The following is a 19,552-nucleotide window of genomic DNA, read 5'->3' on the forward strand; positions in this document are numbered from 1 at the left end:
CACCCGAACAGGAAGGGGAGCCACCTTTGGTCGGAGTCGTGACATTTAGAAGACTAATGTAACAAAATGTAGAAAAAGTCAAGGTGTCTGAATACTTTCAGAATGTACTGTATACAGTGAAAAACTGCAACTAATTCCATGAGATAGAGGGCAATCATTTGAGCTCCACCATTGATGTGCTCGCCTGTACCAACCAAGTTATGACATGAGAGCTATTCCCCAAGTTTCACAGCAGCAAACATACACTTCTCAAAAAAATAAAGGGAACACTAAAATAACACATCCAAGATCTGAATGAATGAAATATTATTATTAAATACTTATTTCTTTACATAGTTGAATGTGCTGACAACGAAATCACACAAAAATTATCAATGGAAATCAAATTTAGAGTCACACTCAAAATTAAAGTGGAAAACCACACTACACTACAAGCTGATCCAACTTTGATGTAATGTCCTTAAATCCAGTCAAAATGAGGCTCAGTAGTGTGTGTGTGGCCTCCACGTGCCTCCCTACAATGCCTGAGCATGCTCCTGATGAGGTGGCGGATGGTCTCCTGAGGGATCTCCTCCCAGACTTGGACTAAAGCATCCGCCAACTCATATTCTCACCATATTCTTATCGGCAGACTCAGTAGCCTCGGTTTTTCTAATGACTGCCTTGCCTGGTTCACCAACTACTTTGCAGACAGAGTTCAGTGTGTCAAATCGGAGGGTATGCTGTCCGGTCCTCTGGCAGTCTCTATGGGGATACCACAGGGTTCAATTCTCGGGCCGACTCTTTTCTCTGTATATATCAATGATGTTGCTCTTGCTGCGGGCGATTCTCTGATCCACCTCTATGCAGACGACACCATTCTGTATACTTCCGGCCCTTCCTTAGACACTGTGCTATCTAACCTCCAAACGAGCTTCAACGCCATATAACACTCCTTCCGTGGCCTCCAACTGCTCTTAAACGCTAGTAAACCAATTGCATGCTTTTCAACCATTCGCTGCCTGGACCCGCACGCCCGACTAGCATCACCACCCTGGATGGTTCCGACCTAGAATATGTGGTCATCTTTAAGTACGTAGGTGTCTGGCTAGACTGTAAACTCTCCTTCCAGACTCATATCAAACATCTCACATCTAAAATCAAATCTAGAGTCGGCTTTCTATTCCGCAACAAAGCCTCCTTCACTCACGCCACCAAACTTACCCTAGTAAAATTGACTATCCTACCGATCCTCGACTTCGGCGATGTCATTTACAAAATAGCTTCCAATACTCTACTCAGCAAACTGGATGCAGTTTATCACAGTGCCATCCGTTTTACTAAAGCACCTTATACCACCCACCACAGCGACCTATATGGTCTAGTCTGCTGGCCCTCGCTACATATTCGTCGCCAGACCCACTGGCTCCAGGTCATCTACAAGTCCATGCTAGGTAAAGCTCCGCCTTATCTCAGTTCACTGGTCACGATGGCAACACCCACCCATAGCACGCGCTCCAGCAGGTGTATCTCACTGATCATCCCTAAAGCCAACACCTCATTTGGCCGCCTTTCGTTCCAGTTCTCTGCTGCCTGTGACTGGAATGAATTGCAAAAATCGCTGAAGTTGGAGACTTATCTCCCTCACCAACTTCAAACATCTGCTATCTGAGCAGCTAACCGATCGCTGCAGCTGTACATAGTCTATCGGTAAATAGCCCACCCAATTTACCTACCTCATCCCCATACTGTTTATATTTATTTACTTTTCTGCTCATTTGCACACCAGTATCTCTACCTGTACATGACCATCTGATCATTTATCACTCCAGTGTTAATCTGCAAAATTTTAATTATTCGCCTACCTCCTCATGCCTATAGACTCTTTTTTTTCTTTTTTTTTCTACTGTGTTATTGACTTGTTAATTGTTTACTCCATGTGTAACTCTGTGTTGTCTGTTCACACTGCTATGCTTTATCTTGGCCAGGTCGCAGTTATAAATGAGAACTTGTTCTCAACTAGCCTACATGGTTAAATAAAGGTGAAAAAAACTCCTGGACAGTCTGTGGTGCAACGTGGCGTTGGTGGATGGAGCGATAAATGATGTCCCAGATGTGCTCAATTGGATTCAGGTCTGGGGAACGGGCGGGCCAGTCCATAGCATCAATGCCTTCCTCTTGCAGGAACTGCTGACACACTCCAGCCACATGAGGTCGAGTATTGTCTTGCATTAGGAGGAACCCAGGGCCAACCGAACCTGCATATGGTCTCACAAGGTGTCTGAGGATCTCATCTCGGTACCTAATGGCAGTCAGGCTACCTCTGGCGAGCACATGGAGGGCTGTGCGGCCCTCCAAAGAAATGCCACCCCACACCATGACTGACCCACCACCAAACCGGTCATGCTGGAGGATGTTGCAGGCAGCAGAACGTTCTCCACGGCATCTCCAGACTGTCACGTCTGTCACATGTGAATGTATAGTTAAAGTGAATATGCATATAAGATAAACAGAGAGTAGCAGCAACGTAAAAAGAGGGGTTGGTGGGGGAGGGGCACACAATGCAAATAGTCCGGGTAGCCATTTGGTTACTTGTTCAGTAGTCTTATGGCTTGAGGGTAAAAACTGTTGAGAAGCCTTTTTGTCCTAGACTTGGCACTCCAGTACCGCTTGCCATGCAGTAGTAGAGAGAACAGTGTACAACTGGGGTGGCTGGAGTCTTTGACAATTTTTAGGTCCTTCCTCTGACACTACCTGGTGTAGAGGTCCTGGATGGCAGGCAGCTTAGCACCAGCGATGTACTGGGCCATACGCACTACCCTCTGTAGTGCCTTGCGGTCAGAGGCCGAGCAATTGCCGTACCAGGCAGTGATGCAACCAGGATGCTTTCGATGTTGCAGCTGTAGAACCTTTTGAGGATCTCAGGACCCATGCCAAATCTTTTTAGTTTCCTGAGGGGGAATAGGCTTTGTCGTGCCCTCTTCACGACTGTCTTGGTGTGTTTGCACCATTCTAGTTTGTTGTTGATGTGGACACCAAGGAACTTGAAGCTCTCAACCGGCTCCACTACAGCCCTGTCGATGAGAATGGGGGCGTGCTTGGTCCTCCCTTTCCTGTAGTCCACAATCATCTCCTTAGTCTTGGTTACATTGAGAGATAGGTTGTTATTCTGGTACCGCCAGGTCTCTGACCTCCTCCCTATAGTCTCGTCGTTGTCTTTGATCAGGCCTACCACTTGTGTCGTCTGCAAACTTAATGATGGTGTTGTAGTCATGGGTGAACAGGGAATACAGGAGGGGACTGAGCATGCACCCCTGTGGAGCTCCAGTGTTGGGGATCAGAGTGAGGATCATGCCTCAGTGTTGCCTGCCTAGAAGTGAACATAGAAGTGATTTGTTGTTTTTGTATTTATTAGTTATTTCATGAGATTTAGTGACTTATCTCTCCCAAGTGGTCATTCTCTCTTTCTCCCCTTACCCATCTGTCTATCGCCTCCTTTGAATTTCATGCTGTCACAGTTACCAGCCCTTTCAAGCTTAACATCCTTATCATTTATCGCCCTCCCGGTCCCCTCGGAGAGTTCATCAATGAGCTTGATGCATTGATAAGCTCCTTTCCTGAGGACGGCTCACCTCTCACAGTTCTGGGCGACTTTAACCTCCCCACGTCTACCTTTGACTCATTCCTCTCTGCCTCCTTCTTTCCACTCCTCTCCTCTTTTGACCTCACCCTCTCACCTTCCCCCCCCTACTCCCCCCTACCCCCTATTCCCCCCCTACTCACAAGGCAGGCAATACGCTCGACCTCATCTTTACTAGATGCTGTTCTTCCACTAACCTCATTGCAACTCCCCTCCAAGTCTCCGACCACTACCTTGTATCCTTTTCCCTCTCGCTCTCATCCAACACTTCCCACACTGCCCCTACTCGGATGGTATCGCGCCGTCCCAACCTTCGCTCTCTCTCCCCCGCTACTCTCTCCTCTTCCATCCTATCATCTCTTCCCTCTGCTCAAACCTTCTCCAACCTATCTCCTGATTCTGCCTCCTCAACGCTCCTCTCCTCCCTTTCTGCATCCTTTGACTCTCTATGTCCCCTATCTTCCAGGCCGGCTCGGTCCTCCCTCCCGCTCCATGGCTTGACGACTCATTGCGAGCTCACAGAACAGGGCTCCGGGCAGCCGAGCGGAAATGGAGGAAAACTCGCCTCCCTGCGGACCTGGCATCCTTTCGCTCCCTCCTCTCTACATTTTCCTCCTCTGTCTCTGCTGCTAAAACCACTTTCTACCACTCTAAATTTCAAGCATCTGCCTCTAACCCTAGGAAGCTCTTTGCCACCTTCTCCTCCCTCCTGAATCCTCCTCCCCCTCCCCCTCCTCCTCCCTCTCTGCAGATGACTTCGTCAACCATTTTGAAAAGAAGGTCGACGACATCCGATCCTCGTTTGCTAAGTCAAACGACACTGCTGGTTCTGCTCACACTGCCCTACCCTGTGCTCTGACCTCTTTCTCCCCTCTCTCTCCAGATGAAATCTCGCGTCTTGTGACGGCCGGCCGCCCAACAACCTGCCCGCTCGACCCTATCCCCTCCTCTCTTCTCCAGACCATTTCCGGAGACCTTCTCCCTTACCTCACCTCGCTCATCAACTTATCCCTGACCGCTGGCTACGTCCCTTCCGTCTTCAAGAGAGCGAGAGTTGCACCCCTTCTGAAAAAACCTACACTCGATCCCTCCGATGTTAACAACTACAGACCAGTATCCCTTCTTTCTTTTCTCTCCAAAACTCTTGAACGTGCCGTCCTTGGTCAGCTCTCCCGCTATCTCTCTCAGAATGACCTGCTTGATCCAAATCAGTCAGGTTTCAAGACTAGTCATTCAACTGAGACTGCTCTTCTCTGTATCACGGAGGCGCTCCGCACCGCTAAAGCTAACTCTCTCTCCTCTGCTCTCATCCTTCTAGACCTATCGGCTGCCTTCGATACTGTGAACCATCAGATCCTCCTCTCCACCCTCTCCGAGTTGGGCATCTCTGGCGCGGCCCACGCTTGGATTGCGTCCTACCTGACAGGTCGCTCCTACCAGGTGGCGTGGCGAGAATCTGTCTCCTCACCACGCGCTCTCACCACTGGTGTCCCCCAGGGCTCTGTTCTAGGCCCTCTCCTATTCTCGCTATACACCAAGTCACTTGGCTCTGTCATAACCTCACATGGTCTCTCCTATCATTGCTATGCAGACGACACACAATTAATCTTCTCCTTTCCCCTTCTGATGACCAGGTGGCGAATCGCATCTCTGCATGTCTGGCAGACATATCAGTGTGGATGACGGATCACCACCTCAAGCTGAACTTCGGCAAGACGGAGCTGCTCTTCCTCCCGGGGAAGGACTGCCCGTTCCATGATCTCGCCATCACGGTTGACAACTCCATTGTGTCCTCCTCCCAGAGCGCTAAGAACCTTGGTGTGATCCTGGACAACACCCTGTCGTTCTCAACTAACATCAAGACGGTGGCACGTTCCTGTAGGTTCATGCTCTACAACATCCGCAGAGTACGACCCTGCCTCACACAGGAAGCGGCGCAGGTCCTAATCCAGGCACTTGTCATCTCCCGTCTGGATTACTGCAACTCGCTGTTGGCTGGGCTCCCTGCCTGTGCCATTAAACCCCTACAACTCATCCAGAACGCCGCAGCCCGTCTAGTGTTCAACCTTCCCAAGTTCTCTCACGTCACCCCGCTCCTCCGCTCTCTCCACTGGCTTCCAGTTGAAGCTCGCATCCGCTACAAGACCATGGTGCTTGCCTACGGAGCTGTGAGGGGAACGGCACCTCAGTACCTCCAGGCTCTGATCAGGCCCTACACCCAAATAAGGGCACTGCGTTCATCCACCTCTGGCCTGCTCGTCTCCCTACCACTGAGGAAGTACAGTTCCCGCTCAGCCCAGTCAAAACTGTTCGCTGCTCTGGCTCCCCAATGGTGGAACAAACTCCCTCACGACGCCAGGACAGCGGAGTCAATCACCACCTTCCGGAGACACCTGAAACCCCACCTCTTTAAGGAATACTTAGGATAGGATAAAGTAATCCTTCTCACCCCCCTCCCCCCTTAAAATATTTAGATGCACTATTGTAAAGTGGCTGTTCCACTGGATGTCATAAGGTGAATGCACCAATTTGTAAGTCGCTCTGGATAAGAGCGTCTGCTAAATGACTTAAATGTAATGTAATGTAAAATTTAGCTCATCTGGTAGGCTTGTGTCACTGGGCAGCTCGCGGCTGTGCTTCCCTTTTTAGTCTGTAATAGTTTGCAAGCCTTGCCCCATCTGACGAGCGTCGGTGCCAGTGGAGTATGATTCAATCTTAGCCCTGTATTGACGCTTTGCCTGTTTGATAGTTCGTCGCAGGGCATAGCAGGATTTCTTGTCCCACACCTTTAAAGCGGCAGCTCTACCCTTTAGCTCAGTGCGAATGTTGCCTGTAATCCATGGCTTCTGGTTGGGGAATGCACGTACAGTCACTGTGGGGATGACGTCCTCCATGCACTTATTGATAAAGCCAGTGACTGATGTGGTGTATTCCTCAATGTCAACGGAAGAATCCCGGAACATGTTCCATTCTGTGATAGCAAAACAGTCCTGTAGTTTAGCATCTGCTTCATCTGACCACTTTTTTATAGACCGAGTCACTGGTGCTTCCTGCATTAATTTTGGCTTGTAAGCAAGAATCAGGAGCACAGAGTTGTGGTCGGATTTACCAAATGGAGGGCGAGGGAGAGCTTTGTACGCGTCTCTATGTGTGGAGTACAGGTGATCTATATTTTTTTGCTCTGGTAGCACATTTAACATGTTGATAGAACTGATTTAAGTTTTCCTGCATTAAAGTCTCTGGCCACTAGGAGCGCCACCTCTGGGTGAGTGGTTTCCTGTTTGCTTATTTCCTTATACAGCTGACTGAGTGCAGTCTTAGTGCCAGCATCTGTCTGTGGTGGTAAATAAACAGCCACGAAAAGTATAGCTGAAAACTCTAGTCGAGTAGTGTGCCCTGCAATTTATCACAATATACTCTACTTCAGGCGAGCAAAATCTAGAGACTCCCTTAGATTTCATGCAAGGGCTGTTGTTAACAAATATGCACAGACACCCCCCCCCGGTTCTATCTTGCCGGTGCGCGTATATCCCGCTAGCTGAATATCAATGTCATCATTCATCCACGATTCCCGTGAAACATAAGATATTACAGAGTTTGATGTCCTGTTGGTAGGATATTCATGATCGTACCTCGTCTAATTTATTGTCCAATGATTGCACGTTGGCGAGTAGTATTAACGGTAACGGCAGCTTTCCCAGTCACCTTCTCCAGGTCCTGACCAGGCATCCGGCTCTTTGTCCTCGATACCTGCGTCACTTCCTCTTGCAAATAACGGGGATGTCGGCCATGTGGGGTGTTTGGAGAATGTCTTGTGCGTCGTCCTTGTTGAAGAAAAAGTCTTTGTCTAATCCGAGGTGAGTGATCGCCGTCCTGAAATCCAGAAGCTATTTTTTGCCGTAAGATACGGTTGCAGAAACATTATGTACAAAATAAGTTACAAATAAAAACTCACAAGGCTGCTCAAAGACACTCAAATTGGTTTTGTCTGGCAGTCTGAACAGCTAAAAAGCACATGGAATATGATAAATTCAAGCCACATTTCAAACTGCTTTCAGACCACTGATTTCACAGTTTGAAATCAAATGCAACTTGTCTGAACAGTCAACTCAGATTTGTTTTCCCTGAAGTGCTTTTAGACTGTTATTTGGCATACGTTTCTTGCGAGCTACTCTGTTGACAGTTTGACAAGAATATGTGGTAGCTAAACTAGCTTGTTAATTGTTTACAAACAAAATGACTGAATGTGCTAGAAAGATAAACAGCAACTGTACCTAGCTAGATAGTTGACTGTTGTGGTTAGCCAAAAAAATACTTGTTTTGAAAGTTGGATTATTTTATCTTTTGAGTCTTTACAAGTGTTTTTACACTATGATTTTGAACACTCAAAGCAACTGGGAAACATCTATGGCAGGTATTGTCATCACCTTAGCTTGCTACATAACTTCTGAGTGATAGGAAGCACGAGCACCACCAATCGTCATACACCATTACACATACACTCGTCTATGACAACTAGCATATACAGGTCAGCAAAAAACTGCTGTCTGAACACAAACAAATTCGATTTGGTCACTTGTAACTTGCTGTTTGGACAGTCAGTGATTTGAGTATTAGGGTTGCAGTTTGCATAAGGCTTTATGCAGATTTCAGTGAGTTAGGTCAAGGTTAGAACATTGCCTCCCACTGACAGGAGGACACATCCTATCAAATTTGAAGGTAAGACCCAGGTGCAGACAGTGTCGAATTAACAAAAGTTTATTAACTCGAACACGGGAAGGGAAAGGTACAGGACGGCAGGCAGGCAGAGGTTGGTAATCCAGAGTAGCGGGGCAAAGGTACAGGATGGCAGGCAGGCTGAGGTCAGGCAGAAAGGACAAAACAAGAACATAGACAAGGCAGGAGCAAGGGGAAAACCGCTGGTAGGTTTGAAGAACAAAATGAAATCGCACAAACAGACGGAAACAGGTATAAGTACCCAGGGGATAATGGGGAAGATGGGTGATACCTGGAGGTGGGTGGAGACAAGCACAAGTGAAACAGATCAGGGTGTGACAGTACCCCACTAGGGGCGCCACCTGGCGTCCTACCTGGTCACATACCTGGTTGAGCGGGATGCCAGCGCTGGAACTCAGAGATGAGGCCTGGGTCCAGGATGTCCCTAGAGGAGACCCAGCACCTCTCCGGGCCATAACCCTCCCAGTCAGCCAGGTACTGGAATCCCCTGCCCAGAGGTTGAACCTTCAGGTGACGTCTCACCATGTACGGCGGTCGGCCGTCGATGAGACTGGGGAGAGGGGTGGGCCTGGAAACAGAAGACACGGGGCATTCAGACATGTTTTAACTAGACACAGAAAAGGTAGGATAAATATGGAGGGTACAGGGCAACAGAGGACAAAGAGCAGAGGGGGAAATTGTCTTGGAGCGGGGGGAAAGGTCTCGGATTCCGGGGGATGTAGCTGTAGCACCATAGCAGCGTGCCAGCACCTCAGGCTTGACCTTCTTGGATACCCGGTGGTGCTGTGGAGGCTAAGCGGCCCAGGCCTTCCTGAACCCCTCCCGGAGGTCCTGGTACTCTGCAGAGCTGGCGGAGAGGTCCGGGGCAATTTGCAAGACTCCTGGAAGATGTCCCGGGGAAGGCAGAGCTGACTTCAGGCAAGGAGTGTGGCAGGACAGGCTCCAGCTCACGATGGCACCAGTAGCCCAGTCAATGGAGGGATTGTGTCGCTGGAGCCAAGAGAATCCCAATACCACGGGAACCTGTGGAGAATCAACCATCAGGAATTGGATCGTCTTGCTGTGGTTCTCCGACACTCAAAGATTGACGGGGGTGGTCTGGTGGGTGACCCGGCCTATAGAGCACCTGTCCAGCGCTCTAACACCCATGGGAATGGAGAGGGGTTGAGTGGGGATTCCCAGTTTGGACACCAGGGCAATATCCATGAGACTCACATTGGTCCCTGAGTCGATGAGTACCTGGATAGCCTCGGACTGGTCGCCCCACTGCAGGATGGCACAGAGAGGGGGGCGAGCCAGAGGAGACAAATGTTTCTTTAAGGCCCACCAGAGTACTCACTCCAATGAATGAGCTAGGTCTTTTGAAGGGACAGGTAGACACATAATGACCGGCAGTACCGCAATACAGACAACTCTGGGCCTCAAGTCTGCGTATGCATTCGGCTGGAGACAGTCGAACTCGCACAGACAGACAGAAAACACAGGTATAAGGGGATAGTGGGGAAGATGGGCAACACCTGGAGGGGGGTGGAGACAAGCACAAGGACAGGTGAAAAAGATCAGGGCGTGACACATCCTGTGTCTATTCAAGCCTTCCACACAGCACAAACAGGAAGCTGTTTATTTATTCATAGTTCATATGAATACGGACAGATGTGAAAATATTGACACATGATCACTGACACTGCATCATCAACGTTTCTGAGAATCATAGTTTGCAATCACCAAAACATAATAAATACATGGTGCTGCAGATGAGTTCATTTTCAGTTCATTTTGAATGTATGAGATACCCTAAGGGTTACAGCTGGAAGTCAAATTCTTAAGCTGTGTTCCATAAAGTGCATTAGTGTTTGTCGTGGAAATTCAGTACTGAGAGAGACTCTGTAAGTTCTTCAAACAATCATCTTTATTTAATATCACTGAATTATTGCAATAATAAGGCTGTCAACTCAACAGTCTCGACCCTTTACAGACCATGCTGTTTCTTACATAGCTGATACCAATAATGCTTAGTCACCACTCCCATATAGATTGGGAGGCACCATAAGCCACTTTGGGTTTATCCTGTGGTCATCTGCCTCTGGTGATGTTTGCCAGATGCAAGGATGACTAGACACAGTAAGGATTATGTTCCCCCAGGCTCTCTTTGTCTTGTTTACACCCACCTCATCTTACCTATGGAATGCAAGCTGTAGGTTTTCACCTTAGCCATCACTTAATCAGTTGCCAGCCCCAGCTTCAAAAGACTCCTCTCAGTTCATTCAGAATGAAGGAAAGAAATGTGTTACTACAGTAGTAGTTAAGTAAGCTTGATGAGATCTCTTGGGAGTCATTATCAAATAACTATCTCAAATATTTTGGGAATATAATAGGTCAAGTAAGTATGCGTTACCTTCTCCACACAGAGTCATGTAAACATTTGATTGAACTTCTTTTTGAAAATCAAATGTTTGGTCTTTGAGTGTTTGATAACCATGAGATGAAAATCTACAATAACAAACTTGATATCAAATCATTTGGTCTTTGCACATCAAATGGAATTGGTGCCCAGCACGCTGAGTTGATTTCACACAGTGTTGTAAAGTAATTATGTAAAAGTACTTTAAAGTCAACTATTTATATTATTGACAACTTTTACTTTTAATAATGTACTTTTTACTCCATACATTTTCCCTGACACCCAAAAGTACTCATTACTTTTTGAATGCTTAGCAGGACAGCAAAATGGTCCAATTCACACACTTATCAAAAGAACATCCCTAGTCATCCCAACTGCCTCTGATCTGGGGGACTCACTAAACACAAATGCTTCATTTGTAAATGATGTCTGAGTGTTTGAGTGTGCCCCTGGCTGTCAGTAAATAATAAAAAATAAAAAATAAAATTGTGTTGTCTGGTTTGCTTAATATACGGAATTTTAAATGATTTATACTTTCAATACTTAATTATATTTTAACAATTACATTTACTTTTGATACTTAACTATATTTAAACGGAATACTTTTGGACTTATAGTCAAGTAATGTTTTACTTGGTGACTTACAATTATACTTGAGTCATTTTCTATTTACTTCTTCAGGATGGGTGGGGCCCCTGCGGGACGGTTGAGCTAACGTAGGCTAATGCAATTAGCATGAGGTTGTAAGTAACAAGAACATTTCCCAGGACATAGACATATCTGATATTGCCAGAAAGCTTAAATTTGTGTTAATCTAACTGCACTGTCCAATTTACAGTAGCTATTACACTGAGAGTGCACTTTTTTGAACGTGAAAAGTTATTAACAAATTAGGCACATTTGAGCACTATTGATACAACATTTTGAACAGAAATGCAATGGTTCATTGGATCAATCTAAAACTTTGCACATCTAGTGGCCTAAAACCTGGGATGGGGCCTTTCTTGTAAGTCCTGTTGTTTGGACAGAGGGGCAGCTCCGGGACAGACTGAGGGTGCAGCCCTGGGACAAAGACAGGAAGCCCGGCACTCACTGACGGGGACAACGAGAAAGCTGACCCGGTACTGAGGGAAGCCCGGTACTGAGGGGAAGCCCGGTACTGAGAGGAAGCCCGGTAGAGGGGCAGCCGGGACAGAGGGCAGCCCGGGACAGAGGGGCAGCCCAGGAGCCCGGTAGAGGGCCGGTACTGAGAGGAAGCCCGGGAGTTCTGAGAGGAAGCCCGGTACTGAGAGGGAGCCCAGTACAGAGAGGGAGCCTAGTACTGAGAGGAAGCTCAGTACTGAGAGGAAGCTCAGGCAGGTAGTAGGCTCCGGTAAATCCTGGCTGGCTGGTGGACCTGGATGATTAAGGTTGTCTGGCCGATCTAGAAGATCTTGGTAGACTGGCACTTCTGGCGGATCCTGGCAGACTGGCACTTCTGGCGGATCCTGGCAGACTGGTGACGCTGGGCCGACTGGTGGCGCTGGGCAGACAGGAGACTCCGGCAGCACAGGAGAGGAGAAAGGCTCTGGCTGAGCTGAACAGGCGGGAGACTCCAACAGTGCAGGAGAGGAGAAAAGCTCTGGCTGCGCTGAACAGGCGAGGCGCACTGGACGCGCTGGGCCGACTGGTAGCACTGGTGGCGCTGGACAGACAGGAGACTCCGGCAGCGCCGGAGAGGAGAAAAGCACTGGCTGCGCTGAACAGGCGAGGCGCACTGGAGGCCTGGTGCGTGGTGCTGGAACTGGTGGTACTGGCGCGAGGACACGCACAGGAAGCCTGGTGCGGGGAGCTGCTACCGGAGGACTGGTGTGTAGTGGTGGTTCTGGATAGACCGGACCGTGCAGGCGCACTGGAGCTCTTGAGCACCGAGCCTGCCCAAGCTTACCTGGCTCGATGCCCACTCTAGCCCGGCCAATAGGAAGGGCTGGTATGAGTCGCAGCTGGCTCTGTACCCGCACTGGAAACACCGTGCGCTCCATAGCATAACACGGTGCCTGCCCGGTCTCTCTAGCCCAACGGTGAGCACAGGGAGTATGCACAGGTTTCCTACCTGGCATAACAATTCTCCCTTTTAGCCCCCCCCAATATTTTTTTTGGGGTGACTTTCCGGTTTCCAACCGCGTCGCCGTGCTGCCTCCTCATACATACGCCTCTCCGCTTTAGCTGACTCTATTTCCTCCTTGGGACGGCGATATTCTCCCGGCTGCTCCCAGGGTCCTTGACCGTCTAATTCCTCCTCCCATGTCCAAATCTCCAAATGATGCATTCTCTCCCATTGCAACTGCTCTTCACGATTAACAGGGAGAGTAGGCTCAGGTCTGTTTCCTGACTCAGCCACTCTCTCTCTGCGCTTTCCCCTGTTACCTTCAGTTTTCGCTCTGTATAGCAATGCTTTCCTTCTCGATTCCATACGTGTATAGCCCTCTTCGCATTGCTGTAGGGAATCCCAGGCGGGCTCCTGCACTCGCCCTGGGTCGGCCACCCACCTGTCGATTTCTTCCCACTTCGTATAATCCCTGTTTCTGCCGTCCATAGCGTCCTCCTTTAGATCCTGCCAGTTCACACGCTGCTCGGTCTGTGAATCGTGGTGGGTGATTCTGTAATGTCGGTAGTCTGTTGTTTGAAGAGAGTCAGACCGAAATGCAGCGTGTAGGTTACTCATGACATTTAATGAAGAAAATGCTGTACATGAAATAACTGAGAATACAAAACAACAAACGAGTGAAACTAATACAGCCTATCTGGTGACTAACACAAAGACAGGTACAATCGCCCACGAAATACAACGCGCACTCAGGCTGCCTAAATACGGTTCCCAATCCGAGACAATGAGAATCAGCTGACTCCAATTAGGAATCGCCTCAGGCAGCCAAGCCTAACTAGACACACCCCTACTAATACACACTCCTAATTAATACAAACCCCAATACGAAATACAACATATAAACCCATGTCACACCCTGGCCTACCCAAACATATAACAAAAACACAAGATACAATGACCAAGGCGTGACATTTCTCTTGCATTTCAAAGATGATGGTACGAAAATATACAAAAGAACAGTTGGTTTTTACTTCATATGATCTTTTACCAGATCTAATGTGTTATATTCTCCTATATTCCTTTCACATTTCCACAAACTTCAAAGTGTTTCCTTTCAAATGGGGTGCGTCACTTGAGTGGATTGAGTCACTGATGTGATCTTCCTGTCCGGGTTGGCGCCTCCCCCCTTGGGTTGTGCCGTGGGGGAGATCTTCGTGGGCTATACTCGGCCTTGTCTCAGGATGGTAAGTTGGTGGTTGGAGATATCTCTTTAGTGGTGTGAGGGCTGTGCTTTGGCAAAGTGGGTGGGGTTATATCTTGTCTATTTGGCCCTGTCTGGGGTTTGGAATGGGCCACAGTGTCTCCCGACCCCTCCTGTCTCAGCCTCCAGTATTTATGCTGCAATAGTTTGTGTCGGGGGGCTAGGGTCAGTCTGTTATATCTGGAGTATTTCTCCTGTCTTATCCGGTGTCCTGTGTGAATTTAAATATCTTTCTTTCCTTCTTGCTTTCTTTCTCTCTCGGAGGACCTGTGCCATAGGACCATGCCTCAGGACTCCCTGGCCTGATGACTCCTTGCTGTCCCCAGTCCACCTGGTCGTGCTGCTGCTCCAGTTTGAACTGTTCTGCCTGCGGCTATGGAACCCTGACCTGTTCACCGGAAGTGCTACCTGTCCCAGACCTGCTGTTTTCAACTCTCTAGAGACAGCAGGAGCGGTAGAGATACTCTGAATGATCAGCTATGAAAAGCCAACTGACATTTACTCCTGAGGTGCTGACCTGTTACAACCACTGTGATTATTATTATTTGACCCTGCTGGTAATTTCTGAACATTTGAACGTCTTGGCCACGTTCTGTAATAATCTCCACCCGGCACAGCCAGAAGAGGACTGGCCACCCCTCATAGCCTGGTTCCTCTCTAGGTTTCTTCCTAGGTTCTGGCCTTTCTAGAGAGTTTTTCCTAACCACCGTGCTTCTCCACCTGCATTGCTTGCTGTTTGGGGTTTCAGGCTGGGTTTCTGTACATCAGCTGATGTACGAAGGGCTTTCTAAATAAATTTGGTACCAAGAATGTGCATATCCTTTCTTCGGGGCCTGAGCTAGTGGCAGTTAGATTTGGGCATGCCATTTTAGGCGAAAATGGGAAAAAAAAGAGTACAATCTTTAAGAGTTAAGCATCTTTACTTTTACTCAAGTATGACAATTTAATAATTTTTCCACCACTAATTTCAGGACCCTGACTGTTTATGCTTGTTTGTGGAGGGTGCCTGTAATAACAGTACTGTTTTTCATAGCAGTCCCTCATGCTAGCCTGTACACCATAAGGAGTCAAAGTCATAATGTCCTATGGAGGACATGAAATTACATGTTTATCTGTAATGGACATGAGGGGAATCATGGCTTCACTTCTGAAGTCAATTTGATGTCCACCAGAAAAACTAGTGTATCTGATGTCTGAGATTAAGTGGTTCATCAGTAATATGCTCAAACTCTTAATTGTCATAATAGATCAAATCAATTCCCTTAGCTCTTAATTGGCAATCAAAAATGAAAACACATGGAGTACCAGTAGTGTTACAGTTTTCTTCTATCTCCTCCTCTGAAGAGGAGGTGTAGCAAGGATCAGACCAAAATGCAGCGTGGTAATTTTTGATACATGTGGTGCAAACTAACACAGACAGGAACAATCACCCACAAAACACTCAAAGAATATGGCTGCCTAAATATGGTTCCCAATCAGAGACAACGATAAACACCTGCCTCTGATTGAGAACCACTTCAGGCAACCATAGACTTTTCTAGAAAACCCCACTATACCACAATCCCAATACCTACAAAAACCCCAAGACTAAACACACCACAATAATAAACCCAAGTCACACCCTGGCCTGACCAAAATAATAAAGAAAACACAAAATACTAAGACCAGGGCGTGACAGGTAGATACATTCTGCATTTAGGGAGGACAGGTGTTAGTACATGCTCCAACTCCTGATAAAATGTCCTTAGCTAATGAAAGTCAATTGGCATATTACAGGTATTTCAGATTGGATAAACCCTCTGGAGACTGCACAGATGGAGGACATAAAGCTTCATTTTCTGAACACACACGTCACTGAGTCACTTCCAAACCCGTCTGTTTTTCATTTTCAGTTCCTGCGTGTGTCTCAGAGGTGTTCTTTTACTTTCATATGAAGTCCTGGCTATTCTGCAATATTCCAAATACTGTAGGAGCAGCAAAGGTTCTCCTCCCTCGGCATACTGTTCTCTTGAAGATACCATTCGTCTGACAGGTTCTGGAAAGATCAGTCTCTTCCCACAAGGCAACATGGTTCAAAGAGGAGAGCACGTTTGAAACTAGACACGAAGCAGTACTGTCAATGGATAGTCTGCATTATTTGATTTAGGCTAAGTGAAGACGGGGACACGCAGTATTCTTTTGAGCTTTTCAAGGAATGGAAGAAACCGAATGAATTAACACAACGCATTTTGATTTTAAAAAACAAGTGTTTACATTCAAATGCCGCTCTTGTATGATTGCTTTGCGACATCCATTAAAAGTTTGGCCTATTTCACATTCAGTACATTTTGAATATAACTCTGTTTATTGTGAACTTGACAGGGTTGAGCGGCTTCTGTCTTGGGTTTATTGTTTTTGGTAATATTTACAGTACTTGGTATTTACGTAGTGTAGGTTCACATTATTCCATAGTTATTACAACTTTGATACCTTTGCATTATAAACCTTTTCTGCAGTCTTAGAACATTTCAACATAGAATTCACCATTCTAGTCATGTTCACTGCTTGTGCTAGCTTGGAAACCATCAAGCTAGCACAAGCAATACATGAGAACAATATCTTACTTTGAAGTGTATTGTACACATAACAACCTTCTTATGGCTGCAGGGGCAGTATTGAGTAGCGTGGATGAAAGGTGCCCAGAGGTGCCCAGAGTAAACGGCCTGCTCCTCAGTCTCAGTTGCTAATATATGCATATTATTATTAGTATTGGATGGAAAACACTCTGAAGTTTCTAAAACTGTTTGAATGATGTCTGTGAGTATAACATAACTCATATCGCAGGTCCTTCTGTAGCTCAGTTGGTAGAGCATGGCGCTTGTAACGCCAGGGTAGTGGGTTCGATTCCCGGGACCACCCATACGTAGACTGTAAGTCGCTTTGGATAAAAGTGTCTGCTAAATGGCATATATTATATATATTAGGCAAAAACCTGAGAAGAAATCCAAACAGGAAGTAAGAAATCTGAGGTTTGTCGATTTTCAACCCAGGCCCTATTGAATTCATAGTGGGATACGGATGAAGTTGCACTTCCTAGGGCTTCCACTAGATGTCAACCGTCTTTAGAAACTTTAATGAGGCTTCTACTGTGTTGTGGGCCTGAATAAGAGCTGAATGAGTCAGGTTACTGGCAGAGAGCCATTTCCTGGTCATGCGCATTCCACATGATATCGACCTGCGTTCCATTGCTTCTCTAGACACAAAGGAATTCTCTGGTAGGAACTTTATTGAAGATTTATGATAACAACACCCTAAAGATTGATTCTATACTTAGTTTGAAATGTTTCCTCGACCTGTAATATAACTTTTTGAAGTTTTTGTCTGAAGTTATACGGGACCTGCACGAGCGTTTGGATATGTGTACCTAACGCGCTAACAAAAGTAGCTACTTGGACATAAATAATGGACATTATCGAACATAATCAAGCATTTATTGTGGAACTAGGATTCATGGGAGTGCATTCTAATGAAGATCAACAAAGGTAGGGGAATATTTGGCAGAAAATGTTATTTATTTATTGAGCGCCTTTTTTTTCTTCCAAAAAACGTTGTTTTTTTAAAATCTGACACAGCGATTGTATTAAGGAGAGGTATATCCATAATTCCATGTGTATAACTTGTATTATCATCTACATTTATGATGAGTATTTCTGTTGAATCGATGTGGCTATGTAAAATCACTGGATGTTTTTGGAACTAGTGAATGTAACGCGCCAATGTAAACTCAGATTTTTTAATATAAATATGAACTTTATCAAACAAAATATACATGTATTGTGTAACATGAAGTGTTTTCTGATGAAGATCATCAAAGGTTAGTGATTACATTTTTATCTCTATTTGTGCTTTTGTTACTCCTCTCTTTGGCTGGAAAAATGTCTGTGTTTTTCTTTGGCTTGGTGGTGACCTAACATAATCGTTTGTGGTGCTTTCGCTGTAAAGCCTATTTGAAATCGGACACTGTAGTGGGATTAACAACAAGATTACCTTTAAAACGGTATAAGATACATGTATGTTTAAGGAATTTTAATTATGAGATTTCTGTTGTTTTGAATTTGGCACCCTGCACTTTCCCTGGCTGTTGTCATATCATCCTGGTCTGCCCATCTGAAAAGCCACAGAGGCTTGTGTCCGGAGCCTTGTGTAGCCAGCAGTGCTGTGAGGGCTTGATGGTCTGTGCAGAGTTTGAATGGTCTGCAGTACAATTACAAGTTTCAGTGCTGGCACGCCCACATGCAAGCCAGGGCCTCCCGCTCTCTCACAGAGTACTTCTGTTCAGTCAGAGACAAGGCCCATGAGGTAAAATCCACTGGCTGTTCAACTTCTCCATGCAGTTGAGACAAAACAGCTTTAAGGACGAGTGCCAAGGTTTCACAGGTGACAATTGTTTGTGCGATTGGGTCGAAGTGAGCAAGTGTTGGGATCGATGTGAGCTGCACCTTGAGCTCTTGCACAGCATACCGACAGTCGTGAGTCCATGGTGTGTCTTTTTTCAGAAGCCGTCGAAGAGGAGCGGTTGTCTCAGCGTAGTTTGGAAGAAACTGTTGCCATGCCGATGAATGACGCCAGCTGTGCTGCGGACTGTGGCTCAGGCAAGGTGAGAATGGCATACACATTGGGCAGAATGGGCGTGATGCCCTGGCTAGAGAGTCTGTATCCAAGGAACTCAACGTCTGACACCCCGAACACACACTTTTCAGTGTTGAGTCTGGCCCCATTCTCGAAGAGCTGATGAAATATCTGCTGCAATTGAGAATCTTTCTCTATCCGTGATGCACTGTGCACCACAATGTCATCCAGATTGATTGACACTTCAGGGATGCCTTCCAGGAGAAAGTCATAATCTTCTGGAAACATCTGGGTGCGGAGCTGAGTCCGAATGGCATGTGTTTGTACCTGAACAGCCCCTGTGTGTATTAAACACATTGAGATCTTGACTCTCATGTGCCAGGGGAACATGGAGGTATCCCTGCCTCAGATCTAGTTTGCTAAATACCGTGGACCAATAAAAATGGGTTGTGAGCTCATCAGCCGTTGGTACCTGGTACTAATAATAGCTTTGTTTACAGCCCTGAGGTCCATACAGATCCGAAGATCGCCATTTTTCTTGGGCGCAACGACCAGGTTTGAGACCCATGGCGAGGCGTCAATGGGCTCGATGATGTCATCCTCCAGGAGGTTGTCAAGTCCCTTGCCAATGTGCTCCCGAAGGGTCAGCGGAACCCTCTGCAATGGCTGGATTACTGGCTTGACCTCTTTGTAGGCCAATGAACGAATCCTCTGACGTGACCTAGCCCCTCAAACAGTTGTGAGTACTCCATAGGCACTGATGTAGGCAAGTGCTGCACATGTGCACCAGTTGAATCTGACAGCTTGAACACTAGGGCATGAAATAAGTCCAGTCCCTGC

The sequence above is a fragment of the Oncorhynchus gorbuscha genome, linkage group LG19, assembly GCF_021184085.1.
Source record: "Oncorhynchus gorbuscha isolate QuinsamMale2020 ecotype Even-year linkage group LG19, OgorEven_v1.0, whole genome shotgun sequence".
Classification (NCBI taxonomy): Eukaryota; Metazoa; Chordata; class Actinopteri; order Salmoniformes; family Salmonidae; genus Oncorhynchus; species Oncorhynchus gorbuscha.